Source organism: Ursus americanus, chromosome 30 (assembly GCF_024610735.1).
Source record: "Ursus americanus isolate L20-20 chromosome 30, mUrsAme1.1.p, whole genome shotgun sequence".
NCBI lineage: Eukaryota > Metazoa > Chordata > Mammalia > Carnivora > Ursidae > Ursus > Ursus americanus.
The window spans coordinates 27,788,826-27,808,794 of record NC_142156.1 but is presented as its reverse complement, the minus strand read 5'-3'; the positions used below and the strand labels follow the sequence as shown (position 1 = coordinate 27,808,794).

Here is a 19,969-nt window from a genome sequence, read left to right as displayed (position 1 = left end):
ACTACACATCTATTACAGTAGCCAAATTCAAAATACTAACAGCACCAAATATTGGTGAAGATATGGAGTAAAAGGAATTTGGATTTATTGCTGGCAGGAATGCAAAATGGTACAACCACGTTGCAAGACAGTTGGTATTTTCTTACAAAATTGAACGTACTCTTACAATACAATCCAGCAACTGTACTCCTTAGTACGTACCCAAATGAGTTGAAATCTTACATTCACATAAAAACAAACACACAGATGTTTGCAGCAGTTTATTCAACATTGCCAAAACATGGAAGCAACCAAAAATATCTTTCAAGAGGTGAACAGATAAATGAACTAAGGTGCATCCATACAATGGATTATCATTCAGCACTTAAAGCAAATGTGCTCTAAAGCCATGAATAGACATGGAGGAAAGTTAAATGCATACTACTAAGTGAAAAAAGCCAATCTGAAGGGCTACTTACTGTCGGATTCCAATTTTATGACATTCTAGAAAAGGGAAAACTATGGAGACAATAAAAGAATCACTGGTTACCAAGGGTTGAGGGAAGGAGGAAAGAATAGATAGAGCACAGAGGATGTTTAGGGCAGTAAAACTGTATGATACTATAATGGTAGATACATGTCATCACACATTTGTCAAAACCCACAGAATGTACAAAACCAAAAGTGGACCATAATACAAGCCATGGAGCTCAGGTGACAATCACACGCCGATGTAGGTTCATCAATCATAATGAATATTCCACTCCAGTGTGGGATGTTGCTAGTGGACTGTGCCATACAGAGGCAAGAAGTATATGGGAAATCTCTGTAACTTTCACTCAGTTTTTCTGTGAACTTAAAATTACTCTAAAAAAAGAAAATCTGTTCAAAAAAGAAAAATTCAACCCATAAAGGGTTGTTTTGCTCAACTTGATACAAACAAATTTGAAATTCTGAATGAAATAAGTTTCTAGGAGAATATAATTTACCAAAACTGATACCAAAAATACATTAATTGACCTTCACATTTAAAAAAATAGAGAAGGTTGTTAAAAAGCTACCCCCTTAAATAGTGCCAAACCAGTTTCACTACAGTAGTCGACTATCTACACTGCTTCAGAGGGAGAAATGAGAAATTGCCTATTTTATATAAAAGGCATATATATAACATTTGATACCAAAACAAGTAGACTATTCACTTACTATATTCAATTCAAAATCATAATGCATTATCCAACATCAGCTAAGAGTATAACGTGGTCAAGCCTAATTACTTAGGAAACAAAAAAAAAATTTTTTTTAAGATTTTATTTATTTATTTGAGAGAGAGAGAGCACACAAGCAAGGGGAGTGGCAGAGGGAGAGGGAGAAGCAGGTTTCCTGCTCAGCAGGGAGCCAATGCAGGACATGATTCCAGGACCCTTAACCAACTGAGCCACCCAGGTGCCCAGGAAACAAAACCATATTTTAATACTGTATGTTTATTTTTATAATTAATTACACTGATCATACTTAATAGAGAAACATAAGATGCAAAGCTAGGAATAAGAAAGGATACTTCCTACCACCAATGTGTTTAATTAACACTCTACTGAAGGTACTACTCAAAATGATCTAATAACTGCCTAAAAAAAAAAACCTGAAGATTCTGTTAAAAAATGGAAAACAGGGGGCGCCTGGGTGGCACAGCAGTTAAGCGTCTGCCTCTGGCTCAGGGCGTGATCCCGGCGTTATGGGATCGAGCCCCACATCAGGCTCCTCCACTATGAGCCTGCTTCTTCCTCTCCCACTCCCCCTGCTTGTGTTCCCTCTGTCGCTGGCTGTCTCTATCTCTGTCGAATAAATAAATAAAATCCTTAAAAAAAAAAAAAGTAGACTGTGAAATAAATGGTAGTAGAATTAGGTAACAATCTGGGAAAAAAAAAAAACTGGATCAATAATTTATACCACAGCAGGATAAAATCCAAATGGATGAGAGATTCAAATTTTTTTCTAAAACACCTTTAAATTAAGAGAAGAATTCATGAGAAAATTCCTTTGTAACTTCAGAAGACCCTCCTTCCTATGATTCTAAAGCTTTCTAAAAGAAAGATTTGATTGACAGATCTGATGACATGAAATCAAAAACTTACTCACGGAAGAGGGGGGAAAGTAAGAAAAGTAAAACACAAATGAAAAACTGGAAGAAAATTTGTAATTTATATCATGGCAAAAAGGTTAATCTCCCTTATTACATAAAGAACCCCTAGAAATCAGTAGGAATGATGACTAGGGCTCCAGTATATGCTAATTATGATGCAAATTGGTATAACTCTATGGAAAAGTAATAACTACTCAAAATTAAAAATGCATATACTCTTTTTTTATGCATATACTCTTAACCTAGCAATTTCACTCTGGGAGCACACCCTGGAAATGTACATTTACATATAGGAAAATATGTATATATAAGATTATTCAGTTTAGCATCATTTGTAATAATACGAAATGACCAGATACAAATTGATGTTTATCTATTTATATGGCATTGGGTAAATGAATTCTGGTATATCCAGTCAATACTATGAAGCTATTAAAAAATAATGGGGCCACTCTCTGTGAACTGATATATGAGGATTTTCAAGATAAACTGGTAAGTGAAATTAAGCAAGTATAAAACAGTGTGAATCTATAATTTGGGCATAAAAGGTAAATAATAATATACTTGATATTTGATTTATATGCTTAAAACTTTAGGATATGTATATAAGAAAACAATAAAAATGGTTAAGTATGGAGGAGTGGGAGAACTTGACAGATGGAGAATAAGGACGGGAGGGAAATTATTTGATAAATGTGTTTTTATATGCTTTTAAGCCACCTGACTATAAAGCATATCCAAAAAGTTAAAGTTAAAAGTGAATACAGTTAATATATTCCACAGCGTTGTGAAGATATTAGATAAACTAGTCCCTAAACACAAAGTAGGTGCTCAATAAATGTTACGTTCCCCTGCTGTCAAAGGGTAAGGACAACACTACAAAGCACAGCGATGATAAGCCCAAAAGCAAAGCAAGAGGGCCATGACATGTTGGACTCTCACTATCCCCATGTGGGAACCCAGTGAGGCCTACAGCTGGAAAACACCTCTTTTTCTCCAACCCCGTGTTCCTCAGGTCACTGGGCCATTTCAGAGACCCAGTTTCCAACACCTCCAGTTTCTCATAATTCATTAGCCACTTCCTTCTCTTTAAAATGCTCTCATGTCCACCTATCTTTAGAAACAAACTTTCCTTCATCCTACTAGGCCATCTAGTACTACATATATTTGACACCAAAATCTTTAATTAAAAAAAAAAAACAATGCATGCACAACAGGAAATCTCCTTTCTCTCCACCTTGCTCTTCCAACTTCCTTGAAATTTGGCTTCCTTGCCTAAAACTGTTCTTCAATGATCCCCTTCCTCCCATTTGGAAGACTTGTTCTCAGCCAGTCCTTTTCCAATTTGAATTTTCCCACACGGTGATGCTGCTGCCAGTCCACTCCTTAAAGCTCCTTCCTTCATCTCAGCAGCACCCTATTCTTCACCGGCACAAGTACTTGTTATCAATTAAGGGCTAAACTCTGTGCTACAATCACCTCACACAGCTGTGGTGAGAATGCATGAGTTAATACTCACAACTGTTTAGAAAAGTGGTTCAATCACCATCATTATTGTTACTGTCAGCATATTTACAGCATCTTTTATTTAGAAGACAACAAGATAACCAATCAGAAATTCAGGGAGATGAAGATTTACATTGGAGTCATCAGCCCACAGACAAGAGTCAAAGAGAAAAGCAATGGGCCCACAACAAGATACTACCTTTAAGGTAGAAAGGATCCCTAATAAAGGGAGAATAAGTTATTAAAGAAGTAGTTTATTAATGACAGTAATGATGACAATAATGATAAGAATACAGTTTACTGTATTATTATTATTATTATTGAAGCACTTGCTATGTATGATAAGCATTTTAATATGTTGTCTCACTTAACCACATATAACCTCTTGAGGAATGTAGTGTTATACCCATTTTACAAATGAGGATATTGAGGTTTGCTCCAAACCACATGGAAGTTTCAAGATGACTGAGAACTCAGCAAAGCTGAATGCAACAGAGAAGTCCAGTAGAACAGGCCTTAAAAGGACACAGCATGATTTGCCAACATGAAGGTCACCATGAAAACAATTTCAATGAAATGCAGAGGACAACGCTAAATTGCAAGCAACTAAAAAATGAAGAGGACATGAGGAAATGAAGACAGCGCTAAACGTCCCATTAATGAAGGTGAACTACAAACAGAAGGACAAACTGGCCAGCATGATGAGGGGAGGAGTTTGTCCTGGTTATTGGTTCGGGGTCTGGGTTTCCACTGGGTTGAGGTGGGTTGGGTGGAATTTTGACTAGAGCATTTCATGGGCTTACCCCACTCTCCAGATCTGCCATCTCAGTCTTCTCTCAGTCCTCTTTGCTCTGCCACTGACCTCCCACAGATATCCATACCTGTGATTTCAAATCTCACTTTGCATGACAGGGACTCAAGGTTAGTGACCTTTGGCTGTGTTCCATGCCAGCCTTTCCAGTGGCCTAGAAAGACACATCCACCTGGATGTCCTGCCTATTCCTCAAAATCAAAATATTCAGAACTGAAGCCACCATCTAAACCCACAAGTCTGGGGCGCCTGGGTGGCTCAGTCATTAAGCGTCTGCCTTTGGCTCAGGTCATGATCCCAGGGTCCTGGGATGGAGCCCCGCGTCTGGCTCCCTGCTCAGCAGGAAGCCTGCTTCTCCCTCTCCCACTCCCCCTTGCTGGTGTTCCCTCTCTTGCTGTGTCTCTCTCTGTCCAATAAATAAATAAAGTCTTAAAAAAATAATAATAATAAACACACAAGTCTGTTCCTTCTTCCTCTTCCCCATTTCTGTCACTGTTCTTTATATGTAGTAGGTGTTCGATAAATATTAAGTAAGTCATTTCTGAACCTTGCTCCCTCAAAAATACCCTGTGCCCAATGTGGTTAATGAAACCAAAGGCATACAGTTCTTTCTCAAAATTTGGTGTGCTAACTCTGGCAACTTTTAGAAGATTACATCATTACCTGACCTTAATTCTTTCCTTGTTTATTACAAATAGTCACTAAGGAACAACATCAATATAAAGAGGTTAATAAGGGCAACTGGTGGCTCAGTTGATTAAGAATCCAACTCTTGGTTTCAGCTCAGGTCATGATCTCATGGGTTGTGAGATCAAGACTGTGGTGGACTCCACACTCAGCGGGAGTTGGCTCGAAGATTCTCTCCCTCTGCCTCCCCCCCAACTCATACAGGCGCTCTCTCTCGCTCTCTCTCTAAAATAAATAAATAACTCTTTTTTAAAAATAAAGAGGTTAATAAAACATTCCAACATCGCCACCGGAAACCCTTATGCCCTATATACGTTTAACATCACTCCCAAGAAATCTGATCCCGTGTGCTGAATAATTACATCTTATCAGAAACGGACTCCTCTTTTTTCTTGATACACAATCAAGAAAGAATTCCAATCATACAACTAAAACAGAATCAAGTATTCATCTCGGTATATCCATCAAAGTATAAATGCTACAATTTATAATAGTATAATACATTACCAGAAGTTTCTGCTTGTGGTGATATATTAAGATATTTTCATGAAATTTACTTAAACACCCCTAGAAAGCTCAAGTGGTAAAAGCACCTCACTATTTTTTATTTCTCCAAGCTAAATATAAGGAAAGGCATAAAATTCAGACCCTTGAAACTGCGTATACAAATCATCCACAACAAAACCAACACGAAAAACTGAGATGAGGGTAACTTAACAAAACTGGTACAACAAAGCAGGTGTTTCAGTAGTAAGGCATATTTTTGCCTGAAGCAAACGGACACCAACACTACTGATACTGTGTTTATTTAAAATTTAAATATTTTGTTCATCATGGACTTTGGTCATAATTTTGATTTTTCAAAGTATTCTTATTACAGATAATAAATTTTTGGTACCTCCTTAAGTTGGTGCCTGACTCTAGCCCAGGCCCTGTGATACATGATTTGTGGGGGGAGGGGGGAAAGCAAAGAGCACCAACATATTTACTCTGTTTCCTGCTTAGGACACAGAAATGATCTAGCTATACAGTCCTTGCATCCTTGCATTAAATTGCCATTTAAAAATATCCATTCCTGGGGCGCCTGGGTAGCGCAGTCGTTAAGCGTCTGCCTTCGGCTCAGGGCGTGATCCCGGCGTTCTGGGATCGAGCCCCACATCGGGCTCCTCCGCTGGGAGCCTGCTTCTTCCTCTCCCACTCCCCCTGCTTGTGTTCCCTCTCCTAATTGCTAGTCCTGCCATTTTACACGGCACAAGTTTTCACTTCTAGGAGCTTACGATAAAAAAGGAACATCCTTGATGAAAGCAAACACACAAAGAACATGCAGTCAGAAAAATAAAAATACACAGAGGTATATTTCTTAAAAGAACATTTTCTAAAGAACAAACTATCTTCTGAGGAGTCTGAAAGAAAGCAGCTCTCTTCCTAAGTAGACTCCTGTTCCCAACTGCTTCCCCCGCTAACCAAGCTTCACAAAAGTAGAAATCCAGACCTGCTGCTGCTGGTTTCATAACTGTCTGTGAAGAAAAGGAAAACTTTGAGTCGAAGTCTTTACGTGACACAAATCTACATTATCCAAAATCTGGAAGGTATAAAGTTGAACACAAAAATACAAAAAGAAGAGACAGCCATTTCAAAAGCATATTTGCAGTAAATTCCTTTTATTAAAAAAAAGAAGAAGAAGAAATCAAGAAAGAAAATACAATTTTTCACACACAGTAATTGTCAAATTATGTAAGTGTGTGGCAATACAACACAAAAGCTGACTGGATCACTTGATTTTCTACTTAGGATTAAGGTTTCTATGCTGTGAATTAATATTTTATGTGTTAACTAAAGGGAACAAGCATAGTTTTTTTTTTAAATTCTAAATATAACTATATTGCCTTTTACTGCCTTCTTCACAAATGAAGATGTTAAGATGTGTTTATTCTTAATACATTATTTTTGGAAGAAAAGTCACTACTGTAATTATCCAAACTGACAGCTATAAAACTGTATGAAAAGACTAGAAAACAGAAGACACAAAGAAACTAATTCAGAGCTATAAACAACGACTTAAAATTTGAGGGAGTTTAATAGAGTACATAAGAGAATAATTAAATAGCCACTAAAAGCCAAACTACAACTTTTAAAAAATTGTGCATAGGGGTGCCTGGGTGGCAGAGCGGTTGGGCGTCTGCCTTCGGCTCAGGGCGTGATCCCAGCGTTATGGGATCGAGACCCACATTGGGCTCCTCCGCTGTGAGCCTGCTTCTTCCTCTCCCACTCCCCCTGCCTGTGTTCCCTCTCTCGCTGGCTGTCTCTATCTCTGTAGAATAAATAAATAAAATCTTCAAAAAAAAAATTAAAAAAAAAATTGTGCATAGACACTGGTTTTGAGAATGTCTGCTACTACATCTGAGATCACGGAAAAGTAACTTTCAGAAGGACGCTAAAGAGGGAACCAAATAACGAACAGATTTCTGTGGCGAGAAGCAGTTCCTAAGCATGCAGACTCAGAGGCACAGGGGTAGAAAATAAACCTGTCGTTCAATGAACTGCCTGTCTGCTGGGCCAGATAACAAATGGGGAGCTACATCTCTCAGAATCCTAAAGCATGCTCCGGATGAAAATTAACTACCTTCTGGCTTGCTGACTTTATAAACATGAAGGGAGAGCAAGGGACAAAAGACTGCTTTGAAAAGAAGCCGCGAAATCAAATATCTCAAATTATGCTCTCCTAACAGAGCTCACTAAATACTGTGCTTACTCACCACCTCCCATTTACTTTTCCCTGATTTTACTAGAAACCATTTCATCCACAGTCGCAGGCAAGGCTTCACAGGTCCAGTAACAGAGAAGGGCCACATCCTAAAGGATCCCATACAGGACAGAACCCAAAACTGTTCCTGTTGGGCTATGTAATACTGGGCTTTACGCTTGGATATGGTCCACCTGATGCTGTGGGCATTTACAATATGTCAAAGGAAATACTGAAATCAAGAAACATCTTCAAACTCAGAATTACACTGGTCTCCCCCTGGCTTTCCCAACTGGCAGCAGTACTCCTCAAGCCGTCACCTAGTTGATCAGATGAGAACTACAGAAACAGATTTTTCACCTCCATATAAAGAAAAGGTTTCCAAAATTAGAGCTGTCCAGAAATAGGATTATGCTCCCTACTTAGGTGGTGAATTCTTTGATACTAAAAGAGTTCAAGCACTGTCAGGGTAACCCCTTATCAGAGGGAATTTGTTCAACCAAAGGAAACTAATTGTACCAAGAGACTCAGGAGTACTGTGTGTGCTGCAATCCTGGGAGGAAAGCAACAACTTCAAACAAGGTATTTAAGAAATAAAATAAAAAACAAAAAATGGTCTCTTCCCTAAGCCAGAGGATGCATTTTAAATGTTTTAGTTTAAAAGGTTCCCTCTAGGGGCGCCTGGGTGGCACAGCGGTTAAGCGTCTGCCTTCGGCTCAGGGCGTGATTCTGGTGTTAAGGGATCGAGCCCCACATCAGGCTCCTCCGCTATGAGCCTGCTTCTTCCTCTCCCACTCCCCCTGCTTGTGTTCCCTCTCTCGCTGGCTGTCTCTATTTCTGTCGAATAAATAAATAAAATCTTAAAAAAAAAAAAAGGTTCCCTCTAGGTTAGACATAGCATAAAAGTTAAAAAAAAAAAAAAAGAGGCAACTGGATTATGTTAACACAAAACTTTGTAGCACATTCTGCCTACTTAGATTAATACAAACTTGAAAGCAGGATGGGCAGACTTAGAAATGCAGCTAAGAGACTTGAAAATGCAAGCTACTAAAGAATTTCTAATGCAATATGCAATAAAGTTCATTATCTCCTCAGAGAGTTGGTACCTCAGGATACCATAAGAAGTAACTTAAGGTTCTGCAGCGATGCAGGCAACCACTGTTCCCAAGTCAAAACAAAAATGTTTTAATGGTATATGAATCAGCCAATTTGGGTTGATTTTGGTTTTCACCCCATCTTACATTTGGAAGTATAGGTCAAGAATTCCTTTATAATTCAACATAGTGACCCGGAGTAATGCCTCTTGACCTGAGCATTAAATCTTACCAGCTTTAGAGCCAGAAGTCAATCAATGTCCTAAAATGCACACAGTTAGATGTCACTTCATTCACGGTTACCAAAATTTCAGTCACTGGAGTGCCCTCTTCTGTTTTTGCCACAGCTACAGACCGACTGCAGCGTTAAAGCTCTCACCGTCATACAGTGCCACTTTAAATTCACACGAAGAAGAAAAAGCAAGAAATGTTAGCCTACTGATGGGCATCGATTCTAATTTCTGAAGACACACTTAAGATCCGCCATTAATTTAAGCTCCATGCCAAGAGAACAGAGATGACCACAATCAGAAGGGGAAGCAGCATGCAGTGCTGTAAAGTGGGGGCTACAGGTAAGGGCATGGCCTCACCTCTCAGGAGCCCAACTCCTGTGTCACAGAACACTCCTAATAATGGCACACTAAACGAATAATCACCTTAGTAACAGACAAGCTAAAAGGACAAGTACGTTGTACAAATGGGCCAAATCATTCAAAACAGCAGATAACCAGTATATGGAACACAGAAAAGTCTATTCCAAATGACACTAAGAGAAAAGTACTTAAGACAATGTGAAATTCAACTGTGTATGTTTAATAAAAACTAAAAGAAAGCATAGATTCTCCTGGTAGAAATAGCTGGTGTCATACAATGAAGAACAGTGTTCATTGGAGAAAATACAAAAGTACAGATAAACAAAATAAAATCACCCATAAACTTTTCATTCAGACAGAAACATTATTTCTATTTTGTTATATTCTAGACATTTTTCTATATGAATATAAACATACAATTTTTAAGTGAAGTGGAAGCATAGTGTACATATTGTTTTGTTACTTGCTTTCTTTAATAAGTTCCATGTTCAAAGACTACAATTCAACAATACTGTAAGATCTTCTAGCAACACCACGCAAAATACACAGGTGTACTGCCAGTGACTCAACCAATCCCTGATTGTTGTGAATTGACAAAAAAGATGGAGGATAACCAATTTCAACTGTTAACTTTTTATTTTTATAAGGATTTATTTATTTATGTGAGAGACTGAGAGAGAGAGAGAGAGTACACATGAGTGGGGAGAGGGGCAGAGGGTGAGAACGTTCAAGCAGACTCCCCACTGAGTGTGGAGCCAGATGAGGGGCTCAACCCCACAACCCATGAGATCATGACCTAAGCCACATAGGCGCCACTCAAATGTTAATTTTTTAAAATGACGGATGCCTCCTAGTGAAGAAATACTATTTGTAAATCCACCAAAATGAATTCAGACAAATGAGAAACACTCTACTTAAAAAAAAGTCTTGACAGGGTACCTGGGTGGCTCAGTCTGTAGGGTGCTGATTCTTTTGATTTCAGCTCAGGTCATGGTCTCGGGGTCATGGGATCAAACCCCACATCGGGCTCCATGCTCAGCGGGGAGTCTGCTTCTCTCCCTCTCTCTCTGCCCCTCCCCTTCCTTGCTCTCTCTCTTTCTCCCTCTGTCTCTCTCTCTCTCTCTAAAACAAATGGGTAAATGTGTTTTTAAAAACTCTCAGTAGCTGAGCAGGCAAGCACCTTCCATGCAAGTTGCTCTTGGGAATGTATATACTATGCTTGGGGGTTGAAGAAGTTGGGAGTCTCTACTGGCTAAAATAATCCCTAAGATCTTTGGGTATCCTTGAGGATACCTGCCTTCATAATAAATTTTCTTCCTTAGGAACTGACCTTTTATCGTTATGAAATGTCTCTATCTTTAGTGATGCTCCTTGCCTAAGCCCACTTCACCTAATATTGTGTAGAGGTACACCAACTTTGTCTTGGTTGGTTTGTTAGCATGGTCTTTTTCCATCCTTTTACTTTCAACCTTTCTGTACCCCTTTATTTAAGGTGCATATACTGTAAGCAACCATTTTTTAAATATTCAGATCAAGAATCACTGTCGGGTAAATGAAGTATCTAATCCAATTGCATTTCACGTGATAATATATTTAAGTAGAAACTGACCATGTTGCTATCTTCCTGTTTGTCCCACCTGTTGTTTCTCTCTCCTTTCTTTCTTTTCGATCCCTCAATTACTTGTCATCCATTTCCCTTCCATTACCCCATTAGTTACACATTATTATTTTAACGATGATTTAGAGATTACGACATACACTCTTAATTTAGAGATATACCTCGTTTTACTGTGCTCTGCAATTCTTGCAAATCGAAAGTTTGTGGCAACCCTAGATCCAGCAAGTCCATTGGTGCATTTGCTCATTTTTTCCAACAGCATTTGCTCATTTCATTTCTCTCTGTCACGTTTTGGTAATTCTCACAATACTTCAAGCTTTGTCACCATTATTACATTTGTTACAATGACCTGCGATCCATGATCTTTGATGTTGCTATTTTAATTGTTTTGGAGCACCACGAACCATACCTGTGTAAGACCGAGAACTTAATAAGTGTGTGCTCTTACTGCTCTGCCGGCTGACTGTTCCCCCATTCTCTCCCCCTCTTTGGGCCTCCCTATTTCCTGGGACACAACAATATTGAATCTAGGCCAATCAATAAGCCTACAAAGGCCTCTATGTATTCAAGAGGAAGGAAAAGTTGCACACGTCTCACTGCAAATCAAAAGCTGAAAATGATCTGACTTAGTGAGGAAGGCAGGTCAAAAGCCAAGATAGGCCAAAAACAAGGCCTCCTGCACAAAACACTTCGCCAAGTCGTGAAGACAAAGGAAAAGTTCTTGAAGGAAATTAAAAGTGCAACTCCAGTGAGCACACAGATAACAAGAAAGCAAAACAGCCATATTGCTGGTATGGAGAAAGCTTTAAGGATCTGGATAGATTAAATCAGCCACAACATTCCCTTAAGCCAAAGCCTAAACCAGAGCAAGGCCCTAAGTCTCTTCAGTTCTGTGAAGGCGGAGAGCGGTGACAAAGCTGCCGAAGAAAAGTCTGAAACAAGCAGAGGTTGGTTCATGAGGTTTAAGGAAAGAAGCCGTCTCCATAACATAAAAGGGCAAGGTGCAGCACAAGTCCTGCCGTAGAAGTGCAGCCATTTATGCAGATCAAGTTAAGACTATTCACGAAGGAGGCTACACAAACAACACATTTTCAAGGTAGACAAAGCAGCCCTTATACTGGAAGAGGATGCTATCTTGGACTTTGATAGCTAGAGAGGAGAAGTCAATGCCTGACTTCAAAGTTTCAAAGTTCGGGCTGACTTCCCTATTAGGGACTGATACAGCCAGTGATTTTCAGTTGAAGCTAATGTTCATTTGTCATTCTGAAAATCCCAGGGCCCTTAAGAATTATGCCAAATCTACTCTGTGCTCTATAAATGGAACAACAAAGCCAGAATGATACAATGCACCTGGTCATCCAAGAGCTCTGATGGAGATACACAATGAGATTAGTGTTGTTTTCATGCCTACTAACATAACACCCATTCTGCAGTTCAAGGATCAAGGAGTAATTTCAACTCTCAAGTCTTATTATTTAAGAAATACATTTCATAAGGCTAGAGCTGCCATAAATAGTAATGGATCTGATGGATCTGAACAAAGTAAACTGAAACCTTCTGGAAAGGATTCACCATTATAGATGACATGAAGAACATTCAAGATTCATGGAAAGAGGTTAAAATATCAACATATACGGGGTTTGGAAGAAGCTGATTCCAACCCTCACAGATGACCTTGAGGGGTTCAAGACTTCAGTGCAGGAAGTAACTACAGACATGATAGAAATAACAGGAGAACTAGAATTAGAAGTGTAGCTTGAAGATGTGACTAAATTGCTGCAATCTCATAAAACTTGAGTGGATGAGGAGTTGCTTCTTATGGATGAGCAAAGAAAGTGGTTTTTTGAGATGAAAGCTGCTCCTGGTGAAGATACTGTGAGGACTGTTGAAATGACAACAAAGGATTTAGAATTTTACATAAACTTAGTTGATAAAGCAGCAGTGAGGTTTGGGAGACTGACTCTAATTTTTAAAGAAGTTCTACTGTGGGTAAAATTCTATCAACAGGATTACATGCCTCAGAGAAATCATTCGTGAAAGGAAGAGTCAACTGGTGAGTCAACCTTCATTGCTGTCTTATTTTAAGAAATTGCCACAGCCACCCCAACTTTCAGCAACCACCACCCTGATCAGTCAGCAGCCATCAATATCGAGGTAGGACCCTCAACCAGCAAAAAGATTCAACTCAGTAAAAGCTCACATGATGGTTAGCATTTTTTACCAACGAAATATTTTTTTTAAGATTTTATTTATTTATTTGACAGATAGAGAAGAGCAACAAGCAGGGGGAGCAGCAGAGGGAGAGGGAGAAGCAGGCTCCCCACTGAGCAGGGAGCCTGATGTGGAGCTCGATTCCAAGACACTAGGACCATGACCCAAGCCAAAGGCAGATGCTTAACCAACTGAGCCACCCAAGGGCCCCAATGAAGTATTTTTTTAATTAAGGTATGTACAAGATATTATTTTGTTGTTGATGCTTTACAGTCAATATTCATGTAGAATTATCTACATAGTTATTGTTTTTGTTACTCTTCATTTCTTCCTATATTTCCATGCTTCCATTTGGAATCATGTTTCCTTCTGTCTAAAAGAATTCTCTTTAATATTTCTTTTACTATGGGTCTTCTGGTGACAAATTCTCTCTGCTTTTTTCTGAAAATGTTGTTTGGTTGCCTTCATTTTTGAAAGATATTTTCACTGGGAAGTGAATTAGATTGACAGTTACTTTCTTCATCACTTTAAAGATCATTTCATTGTCTTCTCATTTCAATTATTTTGGTGGAAAAGCCTGCTCCCAGTCTTATAGTAGCCCTTTTAAGATAATGTATGTTTTTCCCCTATGGCAGTTCTATACCTTTATTTGATAATCAGCAGTTCGTTCTCATCCACATTAACTATCTGTACATTTTTGAAAGTGGTGACAGGTACACAGGTAACCAACGAATAGAGTTTGTTTGGTGAATCTTCATCCTTTGTTACGTTTTCTGGACAATTGCAGACAGATACAGTATGGAACATTCCTTATTCCTTTGGCCCAGACAGCTTTGTTAAGCCTGATGTCAACGTACACATCTTGAGTTCCCATATCCTTCATGGCAAATTTCCACATCTCTCTGAGTGCCCAAGGGGCACACTTCTTGAAACCCACTCCACGGATACACTTGTGAATGTCAATGGTGCAGTCTCTGGTCACTATGTTGTTGATGGCAGAATGGCCCTTCTTCTCACTACCCTTCTTTGCAGGAGCCATTCTGCTGGGCCCTGGTTGGAGAATCCTCTGGCTGATTTTTAACACTTTCTCTCTGTGTTTTGGTTTTATTACGATATCAGATGTGGTTTTCTTTGTATTTATCATGTTTGGAGTTTGTAGAGTTTCTTGAATCTCTGACTTAATCTCTTCATACAATATGGGATTAATTCTCAGCCAGTGTCATTTCAAACATTGCTTCTTTTTTTTTTTTTTTTAAAGATTTTATTTACTTATTTGACAGAGACAGATAGCCAGCGAGAGAGGGAACACAAGCAGGGGGAGTGGGAGAGGAAGAAGCAGGTTCCCAGAGGAGGAGCCTGATGTGGGGCTCGATCCCGGAACACCAGGATCACACCCTGAGCCGAAGGCAGACGCTTAATGACTGTGCCACCCAGGCGCCCCTCAAACATTGCTTCTGACCCAATCTCTCTTCTCTCATCATTTCCCTTTACTTACACACATCCTGGGTCATTTTACCGTATCTCATATGGTTCTTATGCTCTTCTACTTTTCTACTCTTTTTTCTCTCTATGCTTCAGTCTGGATATTTTCTATTGGCCAATACTGCAGAGTTCACTAATCTCCTATGTCCAATCTGCTATCAAATTTATCTATTTAATTCAATTTATTTACTGTATCTTTCATTTCCAGCACTTCCATTTGGGTCCCTTTTTTATACATTCCATTTTATTTGTGACATTCTCAACTACTTTCTTGAACATATTAATGAGAGCTCTTTTAAAATCCATATCTAATTATTTTAATAGCTGGATCACCTGTTGCTGTTTTCATCATTAATTTTTAATTTTTTTTTCTTTTAATCATTTATCTCCATTTCCTAGCATGCCTGTTGATTTTTCATTGAATGCCAGACATTGCATATCAAAAACTAACAAGACAATCCGAGATTCTGGCTGATGTTATTCTTCAGAGAGGATTTATTTTTGCTTTCTGTCAGGAAGTTAAAATAGGGACAGATCACTGTAATCCACTCTGAGTTAAACTGGTTCAAACCAACATTTCAGTCTTTTGTGAAGGATGCCATATTTCAAATTTACTCTTATTCCTGGGTGAGGCCAGGCCCAAGCAGGAAATCTAGGGTGTTTACCAGGTCTCCTTTTCTTTGGCAAGTCCTAAACTCTAAATTTTGTTTCCCCAGATCCCTGACACTGCCTGCTTAGCCTCCCAGCCTTTAAGAATAGTTTTCTCTAGGGGCTCCTGGGTGGCTCAGTAGGTTAAGCAGCTGTCTTCAGCTCAGGTCATGATCCCAGTGTCCTGGGATGGAGCCCCACAATGGGCTCCCTGCTCAGCGGAGAGTCTGCTTTTCCCTCCCTGTGCTCTTGTGCTCTCACTTGCTCTCTCTCTCTCTCTCCCTCTCAAAGAAATAAAATCTTAAAAAAAAAAAAAAAAAAGAACAGCTTTCTCTTCACTTCTTAGCGTCTGAGCTGTTGACACATCTGCAAATGCCTTGAAGAGAACAGCAGTGCAGATTACTGGGCTCATCTTAACATTCTTCCCTTCTCTCCAAGATCCTAACCTCTTAAGTCTGCACAGTCTTCATAGCTTCCACTCCAAATTTTGTCTCCACATAAGACTGCCAACAGCTCCATTAATAGTCCCAGCTTCTTAGAAACCACTTTGGTTTGATTTCTTTGCCTTTCAATTTCCAGAGCCCTTAAAAACCAGCAAATACCTCAAGGAGAAAAGCATCACAGAATGTTGGCTTGATCAGTATATTTCCCTTCTCTTCAGTACCCTAGTCCCACAAGTACTGGCCACCTCTTTTGCCAGCTTTTCTAGATAGCTTTGTGATGAAGTTGACCTATAAGCTACTCCACTTTCCCTAAAAGCAGAAATGAACTACTGGCTTTCATCTTTGGAACTAGCTCTGTCCTATCCAGAAATCTCTCTTCTTTTTGAAGCTACTCTAAAAGCCCTTAAAGGTACATAGCTAAATAGCCACTGATTTAAAAGTCCAGATAAGCAGCATCCAATTATTGCAACTATCCATCAGAATTTATAAGGCCCTGCTCTGATTGCAACTCTGAACATTTCCTGGGGTTTGACAAACCTGGATTTGCCAACTCTCACTGCTGGGTTCACCTCTACATATATCCAACTTAACTTACATCTGGTCCAACCCATTTCATCTTATGAGTCTTCCTTCTTGGCCTACATGCTCCATATTCCCAGTCACTACACCACATAATCAGACCTAAACATAAGACTCAACTCCACCTACCTACCCGCACAAATCTGCCCATACTCTCAACCCATGTCAAGCACCATCCAATGTTTATATTCCAAGCTTTGAGACCCTTCCTCCCCTTTTCAAGTCTCATCTGTGAACTGTCAATAAGCAGGCCTTCACTTTCAGGGGAGAAAAGACCAGCTCTGTTATGCAATACAATGACTTATAAGAAATATATGTTTGGTCATTCAGATAACCAAAATGCATTTCTCAGATATATTTGGTCTTCATCCATAGTTCCTGAAAATGCTTCAGAACCATGACGGTGAAAAGGGTGTCTTACTATTAATAAAGGACTTCTGAAACCCACCCAAGGGCAGGGGCTGGTTGCTAGGAAAACCAACAGTGTAATCACAGGGTGGAAACTTTCAGTGCCCACCCCCCATGACCTCCAAGGAAGAAGAGGGGCTGAAGGTTGAATCAGCCAATGGCCAATGACTTAGTTAATCATGACTATGTAATGAAGCTTCCATAAAAACCCAAGAGGACAAATTTTTTAGTTCTTTCTTCAGAGCACTTCCATGGATGGGGAACCAGAATGCTTCCATATGCCACCGAGCCAGGATCAAGGTCCATGAGGACAGAGACTCCTTTTGCTTGCGACCTTGCCCTTATGTGTCTCTTCTTCTGGCTACTGATTGTATCCTTTACTATATCCTTTAGTAAACTGGTCAACAGAAGTGTTTCCCTGGGTTCCTTCTATAAGTCACTCTAGCAAATTATTTGACCCTAAGGAGGAGGTCCTTGGATCTTCCAGTCTGTAGCCAGCTGGTCAGAAGCATAGGTAACAAACAGCCTGGGGCTTGCAACTGACATCTGAAGGGGGTTGGGGCAGCGGTCTTGTAGGACTGAATCCTTAGCCTGTGGAATCTGATGCTATCTCTGGGTAGCGTCAAAATTGAATTGAATATTTGGACACTCTACTGATGGTGACTGTACACACACACACACACACACACACACACACACACACACACACACCCAGTTTGGAATTGAGTGCAGGAACCTTAAAAGAGTTGCTGTTGGCTAGGAATGCCTGAGGCACTCACCTGGGTCATACTACTTGTGGCAAGCTGACAGGGCCTTATGGTTCTGATTATGACTGCAAAATGCACCTAAGCAAAAAAACAATCAGGGAACTTTGAGGAATAAGATCTATTACTCAAAGGTCCTGGAGGGTACATGGCAGGCCTGAGGGCCACACAGCAAAGTCAGAGGTAGAAAGAAAGGGGGGAACTAAAGACCTGGAGCTCTGCCTTTATTAGGGTCTGGGAGTGGGGTAGCTTATGATTTCATGGGTTCACTCTTTATTGGCAAATTTAAGACGTAAGAGTAGGAATTAAAGAACAGGAAGGAAAAAGCAGGGTTGCTCAAGTGGTCAGTTATCTATATGTTACCCACGGCTTTCTAAGAAGAACTTCATGGATGGAGGTGGCCTAGTTCACGTGTATGAAATGTTAGGGTGGGGGGACTTGCCTGGTTTACAACCCTTCGAGCAAGGCTCCTTCTTCCCCTATGGACTTCAGGGCACACAACCCAATGGTACATTATTCCTGACTGCTATTTCCCGTTAGTGAACCCACTGTGCTATACATGCTAGGGCACACACCTGGCCACAAGGCCAGCATTACACATCATATATGGGACCTGGGGAGCCTGCAATCTGGTGTTCTGAAGGCTTGATGCCTCATGAAGAACTCCTATGGCCTATGGAACTACCCGAGAGAAAAGAAGTAGGGCTTTCTTCCTCTAAACCAATGACCTGAGACCTTCTGAGCACACGTGGGAGAGGGAGCAGCTCTCCTGGTTTACACAAAGTCAGCCTATGCACACCACCTAGAAGAGGGTCTACTTTTTTTTTAGATATATGTATTTATTTGAGAAAGAGAGCATGTGTGTACGAGGAAGAAGGGCAGAGAATGAGGGAGAGAGAGAGATTCTCAAGCAGACTCGCTGCTGAGCACTTAGCCCTACTGGGGGCTCGATCCCATGACCCTGAGATCACAACCCTGAGATCGTGACCTGAGCCAAAATCAAGAGTCTGACACTTAACTGACTGAGCCACCCAGGCGCTCCAAGGGTCTATTGATTAGGTACATAGGTCAACCTTCTGACAGGAAGTTAAACAACTGGTTTCATGGTCCCCTGCAAAACATGTAGCACTCATCTACCATGCTTAACCACCACTAGAGCAGCTCTCACATGCACTAGGCCAATGGCGACTACTGTTTAATTCTAGGTGATAATACTTTTTCAACAAAAGGCGGCTTCTAATGTTAATATTTAAAATAAACCTAAGTCATTTTTATTCCTTATACACACATTTTACTACAAGAGTAACAGCCACATCACAAAAATTGTTAAAATTAAGAGAACACTTCTAAAATAAATGATCCGACATGGTTTAACAATATAAAAACAACTACCATTTTTCCAGAGCCCTTTGCTACCTCTAATTCATAAAATATTCTTGTGTCAAACATTGTCTCTTTTACAAACAAACAAAAAAACAAACAAACAAACAAAACAAAAACCCAGATTCTTAAATACAGAGAACAAACTGGTAGGTACTAGAGAGGGGGTGTGTGAGGGGATGGATGAAATAGGTGAAGGGGACTAAGAGTACACTTATCTTGATAAGCACTGAGTAATATACAGAATTGTTGAATCACTACATTGTACAACTAAAACTAATATAACACTGTATGTTAATCATACTGGAATTTTTAAAAAATTTAAAAAGAGTTTCTTTTAAAGCATCCTTTCCAATCTACTACTCAGTGACTAAGAAATCCCAGTCTGTTAGGAAGTATGCCAAAACCCCAATAAATTGGACCAAGATATTTCCCCTTGAGCCCCACTGATTCCCAAATCCATTACTGGGATGACCTGAAGATGTTGCTTCTTCACCTGATACTGACAATTTCAAAATAGACATTTAAACATTGACTTTGTGCTAAATTTCTTCAGGGGATATTAGAAGGATGGGCTGAGAGCAGTGGAAAGATATTTTTTGGATGCACCTAATTCACAATAAAATAATAATGATTTCTCTTGCTTCCCTCCATTTCTGACTTCCAAAGCAAAATAATTAATTAATTAATTAATTAAATAAATTTTAAAAAAAACCCTGCAGTAAGAAATGATTTTCCTCAACCCTAGCATTTAAATATCACTCAGAGGAGGAGAGATCAGCCCACCCCTGTACAGCGTTGGTTTAAGCAAAGGCAGAAACAGGCAGAAACCATCACTGTCCTCAAAGTCCTTACAATTAGGAAAAGACCAAAAAAAAAAAAA

The 19,969-nt window shown here is 39.7% G+C and overlaps 1 protein-coding gene and 1 pseudogene across 4 annotated transcripts in view; both read right to left on the bottom strand.

The window, feature by feature from the left end:
- Positions 1-19,969, bottom strand: part of LDLRAD4 (low density lipoprotein receptor class A domain containing 4) — a 417,333-nt gene that overhangs the window by 299,832 nt on the left and 97,532 nt on the right. The window lies entirely within an intron of this gene.
- Positions 1-19,969, bottom strand: part of LOC148107473 (large ribosomal subunit protein eL31 pseudogene) — a 28,898-nt pseudogene extending 8,929 nt beyond the window's left edge.